Here is a 6765-nt window from a genome sequence, read left to right as displayed (position 1 = left end):
GATAATCAAGTTGGGCTAAAACCCATAGGATGGTCCATGGATGCTCCATGGTGTATTTGTACCCATGGATCCAAGCAAATGGAAAGTCATGACAATTAGGGTTTACCCTAATTGTAACACTATATAAAGATCTTATTCCTAACAAAATTGGCAACTAGTATCACACTAGTGTGTGAAGTGAAAGGGCTAGCCGATTTCATGAGTTGTAGAGTTCTCTCAAGTAATTCCAAGTGTTTTGGTGATTGTGATTCCATTTGAGGCTTCCACAATATTGGGGCTAAGCTCTTAAAGCTTGAAGACATCAAGCTACATCAAAAGAGGTATGTATTCTATCTTGCTAAGTCATTGGTTTTTGTATGTTAGATAAGGATTATACCTTGGAAGTTCTTATTTGCATGTATAATAGAGAAAACATAGATCCAAGGTATTTAGGGTTGCATGTAAACTTAGGAGTGTTAGAATGCTCAAAACCCATCAGTGGTATCAGAGCCTAGGCTTGTTTTCTCTTATACTTGATGCAAATTGCTGAAAAATGCTGAAAAACTCAATTTTCTGGCTTTCTGGGCACTAGACTCGCCGAGTCCATTGATGAACTCGCCGAGTCCATGAGTAAAATCATCCTACTCGCCGAGTAGGTTCATGCACTCGCCGAGTAGGAGCCCCAGACAGCATATATTCGACGTTTTTGGCTAGAAATGGACTAGGAACATTACCCTAAGTTGTTTTTGAACTTATAAACTTGTTTTGATGTGGTAATGTTCATGCTAATCCATTTTCAAAGATAAATTGTCAATAGATTCATGTTTTGTATTAGTTTAAGGTTTAGACTAATTACATGAAAAAGTTTGATTTGAATTATCTTGTTCTTATGAGTTGCTTAGATTAATAGAAATGTTGAGTGAAATAGTTGTTTTCAATCCATTTTAATCTAAGAGTTGAGTATAAAATGTGTTTGTGTAACTTGTCCTCAAGTTACATGAAGAGTCACATTAAAGACTCATAAAATTCATAAGAGTTGGCAATGGTTACAAAATGAAGAGTCTTGTGTCATTGAATAATTTTTATGACTCCATAACCTGTCCTCAAGTTATGGAAGTTCAAGAGTCACTTCATTAAAGAAAAATATGTAACCATAATTAAACCCATAAGTTATAAAATAAAGAAAAAGTTACTTCTTTTATTAGTTTAAAGTCTTCCATAACTTGTCCTCAAGTTATGGAACTTGAAGAGTTTTTGGATTAAAACTACTTTAAACACATAAGTTATGGAATTAATTAGTTTTGAATAGTTTCAAAACTTGCCCTCAAGTTTTGGAATTTGGAAAAGTTTTCACTTATGAATACTTTAATTCCAAGTTAGCCCTTAGAATTTTAAAAGTTAAAATTCAACCCTTATACTTTATAATATTATAAGTTAATAATATATATATGTATAAGAGTAATGTTAGTCTTACCGCTAGTACGCCTCATTCATGAAGCCGGTCTATAAGGTGGGTATAAGGTTGTTGCCTATAAAATGGCAACTTAATGGGTGTCCACTCTCACCCACCGCTTGCTTGACTGGTGGAGGGTCGTTAGCCGAACGGGTTTGACAGGACTAGATTTCTCCCTTCATTAAAAGTATTAATGATAATACTAAGTAACTAAACTCTTAATAATACCCAATCTTAGTTACTTAGGAAAATGTGAATAAGGTGCTAATCCATGAAATTACACTTTACACTTTGTCAAAGTCGTTAGTGGAGCGTGTGTGGTTAACCGGCACACTAACTTGGACTTAACAAGGTAGGTAAAGGGTGACTTAATATTTATCATAGTATCGATGGAGCGTGTGTGGTTAACCGGCACATCGATTGAGGGGTAATTTATTAAGGGTACCAGGTGATTTGCATGGTTACTTCACACCTTGTTTTGTGATCCTCGGCATCCCAGTCACAAAACCTGAAGGGCACACTCGAGATTGAAACATGCCATTGAACAGTTCAATGAATCTCAAAGATCTAGGAGTTTCAAAACCAATTAAAACCTAATAATACATTTCGTTTATCTTGGTGGAAATTGGTGAATCGTCATTCACCTACCTTCAAATATTTTATAGCTTGGATTACGGAATACCTCTTCTAAGTTATAAAATAGTTTGTTGGGTCCTTGCCTTAATATTTCATATTGGGTGTCATATTAAGGACTTTAAATCAACTATCTTGAATATCTCCCAAAAGTTGTCTGGTTTAGACACCTATGATCTTCTCAAATCTCCTGAAACAAGGTTTCCTAATGAAGATGATGTCCCATGGATATCATACTTCTTTCTCCTCCTCCAACAATTCTCCCCAACCCACAAGTTCTTAAAAAGGTTTAAGGTCACTCAAGCCCTATTGGCAAGGCAAGGTCTAGGTGTGATCACATCTTGGAGATGTAATCACATATTGACAAGCCGGGAGAGTTGGGTGTCAAAGTCTTGAGAAAGTTGGTGGTTCAATCACTTTCTAAGTCACATAGTGAGTTCCTTTGGGACACCTATGAAACAGACTATGACAAGACCCTTAATGATCTTATCTAAGATCAACTTTCTTAAAACTTGATGGACATTGACAATAGTGACACAGGAAATCCCGGAAAGCGTTCTCTTCCCAATGGAAAGGGATCGGCCATAGTCAACTCGGTTGACCAAATGGTAAAGAGAAAAGCTAAGTCTGTGATAGTCCCGTGTACCATTATCAAAGGGTCCATATGTTTATATTGCCAAATGAAGGGGCATTGGTTGCGAAGCTGCCAGATTTACCTAAGGATGTTAAAGTCAATGAGTTTGACTCTACTTCAGGTAAAGTCCACTATCTAACTCTATTAAGTTTCTATTCTGAGATTCTTGATACATGATGTGACTGGGTCACATGGTGATGTTTTAAGAATCAAAGAAACTTAAAGAAAGAATATGTTGAATCTGATCGGATAGATGGATTTCTATCGCATAGTTTGAAAGATCGGATTCCTGTGCTACTTCTTAGGAGTTATGAGATATTGCTTAGGAATAGATAACAGCAAGTTTTCATATGGATTGTAAGGATAAGTTTTTTCCGCAAAGTTTAAAATAAAAGAAAAATTTTTGATTTTATTTATTTTAAAATATCCTTACAAAGGCATCTGTGGAAACTTTTGTTGCTTATAAGATTCCATTAAGAGCAAGAGTGGAAATGTGAAATTGATTCTTTCATTTGTGGTAATGTCTAGATTTACCAAATAAGGAAAGATTTTCATCACCCAAGTTTCAATTGGACCGGAACTTGGAATCATGCAAGTTGTATAGCATATGAATGAGAACTTTCAAGTATTGGAAAAATTAAGACTAATTACTTGTTCACATGGATGTGTGAGTCAAGTAAAGGACTAAGGGATCGAGTACATGTTCTTGTGCACTGATTAAGTCCACCACAAAAGTTTGATAAGACTATTCGTCATAGTTTACTAAAGCTCAGTAAATATGATTATACTTACAAGCTTAAGTGTAACTCTGAGACATTGGAAAAAGTTCCAATGTATGGCAGAGCGAATAAGAAGAATCAAATAAGGCAGAAGGATAAAATTTTCTCAAATTTGAAAAGATGGGAGAGTACTTTAGTATCAGTTTTGTGATCATCTTAATGATTAAGAAACCATAGCACAATTAGTTCTCTAAGGAAATCTTAGTGCATTCTTATGACTAAGAAGAGGGATCTTGAATTGTTGAAATGGTTAAATCAAGAAGATGAGTCATACTTCGTTCCAATACAAGTCTTAGAGTCATACTCCAAGATTGTCATTTGAGTGACATGTCTTAAAGAAGGTTTAAAACACTTGTCAAATGTAAGAGTAAAAGTTTTCTACTCTTGTACATTTGAAATTGGTAAGTTGTGATGTTTTGGATAAAACAAAGACCAACTTCGGCCGATTGTGTGAAGTGTTTGTCTTGATTAGAATCCACACTATCTCTTGGATATTTGACAAGGGAGTCTTATATGTCAAGAGGACAGTGGGAGTCTTAAAGGTCTTGAAAGTCTCAAGAACTAATCAAGAATAAAACCTGAAGTTCTTCACTAGCACACGACTTGAGGTTTACAACCTATCGTGTTGACATATTCTGTGCCCATTCCAGTTAAACTTGGCTTTGCATATGAGTTCTTAGAGTTCTCAATTTGTTGCACAACTTCTTGGAAGCAATGGCAGGCCCTTGAGCTGCCAGGTGGCAAGAAATTAAGATTGAGTTCAGTCCATATGAGTTTGTATTTGTCATTATCCTTGTCTTGTGACTATGGTTTTGACAATTCACATGGATAAGAACACATACACCATTAAATCTAAGTGTCATAAGGTTTCTCTCCGATTCATGAAAATGATGGTGAGGAAACACTTTCACTAAGTAGATTTTATCTAGATAGCAATTGTGATATTTGCATTCTCAAAGTCGTTAGTGGAGTGCGTGTGGTTAACCGGCACACTAATATGGACTTGTGAGAAATGGCAAAAAGGTCTAACCATTATGATTACGGCATACCTCTTCATAATTGTTTAGACACACAAGTGTGCTATCTAAGGGAAGGTGTATGATTTTTGATAAAGTTTTATCAAAACAATCTAGTATCAGAAATCTGAACTTTGGTAAAAAAGTCAATGGAGTATTGATTTCTAGAAGTTCAGCTGATTTCTGAGTACATGTCAAAGCTAGTGGGAGCATAAGTGTTATGCTAATAATGATCATGTTAGTGGGAGCATGATAATTATGATAAGTATTGCAAATTAGCAATGTTAATTATAGAAACAAAAGTTTCAATTGGGAAAAAGTTGTTTTGCTATAATTAAGGGAGAGGAAATTATACTTCATCTCAAATCTATAAGCTTAGATCGTGAGGTTTTAATCATTTAGTCAAGGATATATATATGAATTTCATGTTGGAATGGCTCAACATAAGGAAATTCTGTATATGGGTCCATTATTTGCGTTCTAAAATTCGATTATGATTACGGCATCCCTTTTCATAATCTGAATTATGAGAACTTGGCAAATTGAAATGGACATACTATAGCAAAAGATTGGTTTAGTCTTTATGTGAGACATCATGAATCGTGTCCCATATGCTTCGGATATAGGATCGATTACATGTGCTATAATCATCTGTTCTAAAATTTTCCAAATGCTTGGGGCATTAAGAAGGGAAAAGGTTTAGAACTGGATATGACTAAAAGGATTAAACAATTGTCGAGGACAATCTAAGGTTTTCCAAAGATTGGTTGCTCAAGGACAGTTGGAAGTATAGTGATAATTCTGGAAGGACCATATTGACATAATCTGTAAGGAGGCAACTCTTGTTCAGAAGTGATAGTCAAAATGGATTCTGGAAATGTTTCAAAGTTAAAATTTTCAATCTGTGTAAGATTAAGGAAACTTAATGCAAGAAGGATGTTTCCAAGGAACTGATCTCCTTTGGAATGCTCTGTAATGTTTGTTGTCAAGTCTTTATGACTTTGTGCATAATCATTACAAGAGGATCAATGCATATAAGTTTAGAATCTAACAGATTTCAGTAAATGGCATGAATTTGGAATTCTTGCATTTGCAGTAAGGATTTGGGAGTGTGAAAAGAGAATCATTGAAGTAATGTTCAATTGATCTAGTTCACAAAGTAAAGATCATAGACAAACATAGTATGCATACTTGGTGTATGGCATGACTAGTGTTTAAGAAAACATAGTGTACATGCTTGGAGCATGCGACAACTATTGTTTTAAATTCAAGAATAAAGTTGATAGCTGAAACAATATACAATGAATAATGTGTAATCATATGGTGATAAATAAAAGGTGTTTTATTTATGTTCAAAGGGTTGATACCATATTGGATTCAATTATTATTGTGTTTCACTTTTCATGTTTTGACTTCCCGAATAAACTAGGTTATTCTTCCGGAATGACTAAGTTATTCAAACCATCCACAGTCGGTCATATGTCGGAAGTAGATATGAATTAAGACTGTCATGATGGGTTGTAGAGGTCTAAGGTGTTGGACAAGGCTACAACAATCATGAGTGCTCATAAGTTCTGAGTATTGGATTCAACCCGCGCTCATTGGAATCACTTCATGGATTTTATCACGAGTGATCATGAGACGATAATATCTTATATTCTTCAAACCTAGAGATATGAGTTGTTACTATGAGTTGATAGTACATTGATTGCACGTAAACGCATACGGTAACTCGGTGTTATAAAACGTGCCTTTTTGTATGACTCAACAAGTAGTAGAACAAGCCATATGAGTCGAAGTTTATCCGTTCCTTTTACCTTCGAGATAAAAGCGATATTTGTGGGCCCCTCGCTGATTTGATGATGACAAATGGAAGTGCTCAGCCGGGCCAGGACTGATTTGATTTGTTCAATTAGTCAGTCGTCATAAATCGCAAATCGGGAAACAACAAATGGACAGATAGAATGATTATAATCCATGTCTCAATCCATATGATATCTAGAATGGAGGAATATATTGTTGGGTTTTGAGCATTCTAACACTCCTAAGTGTACATGCAACCCTAAATACCTTGGATCTATGTTTTCTCTATTATACATGCAAATAAGAACATCCAAGGTATTATCCTAATCTAGCATACAAAACAATGACTATAGCAAGATAGAATACATACCTCTTTGGTGTAGAAAGTCTTCATGAAGCTTGAGTGCCTAGTGCCCCAAGTGTGACACATCAAATGGAATCACAATCATCAAAACACTTGGAATGACT

This window comes from Lactuca serriola, chromosome 5, assembly GCF_051521515.1.
Source record: "Lactuca serriola cultivar US96UC23 chromosome 5, Lser_US96UC23_V15, whole genome shotgun sequence".
In the NCBI taxonomy this organism is placed as follows: Eukaryota; Viridiplantae; Streptophyta; class Magnoliopsida; order Asterales; family Asteraceae; genus Lactuca; species Lactuca serriola.
Note: the sequence above shows the minus strand (reverse complement) of the source record.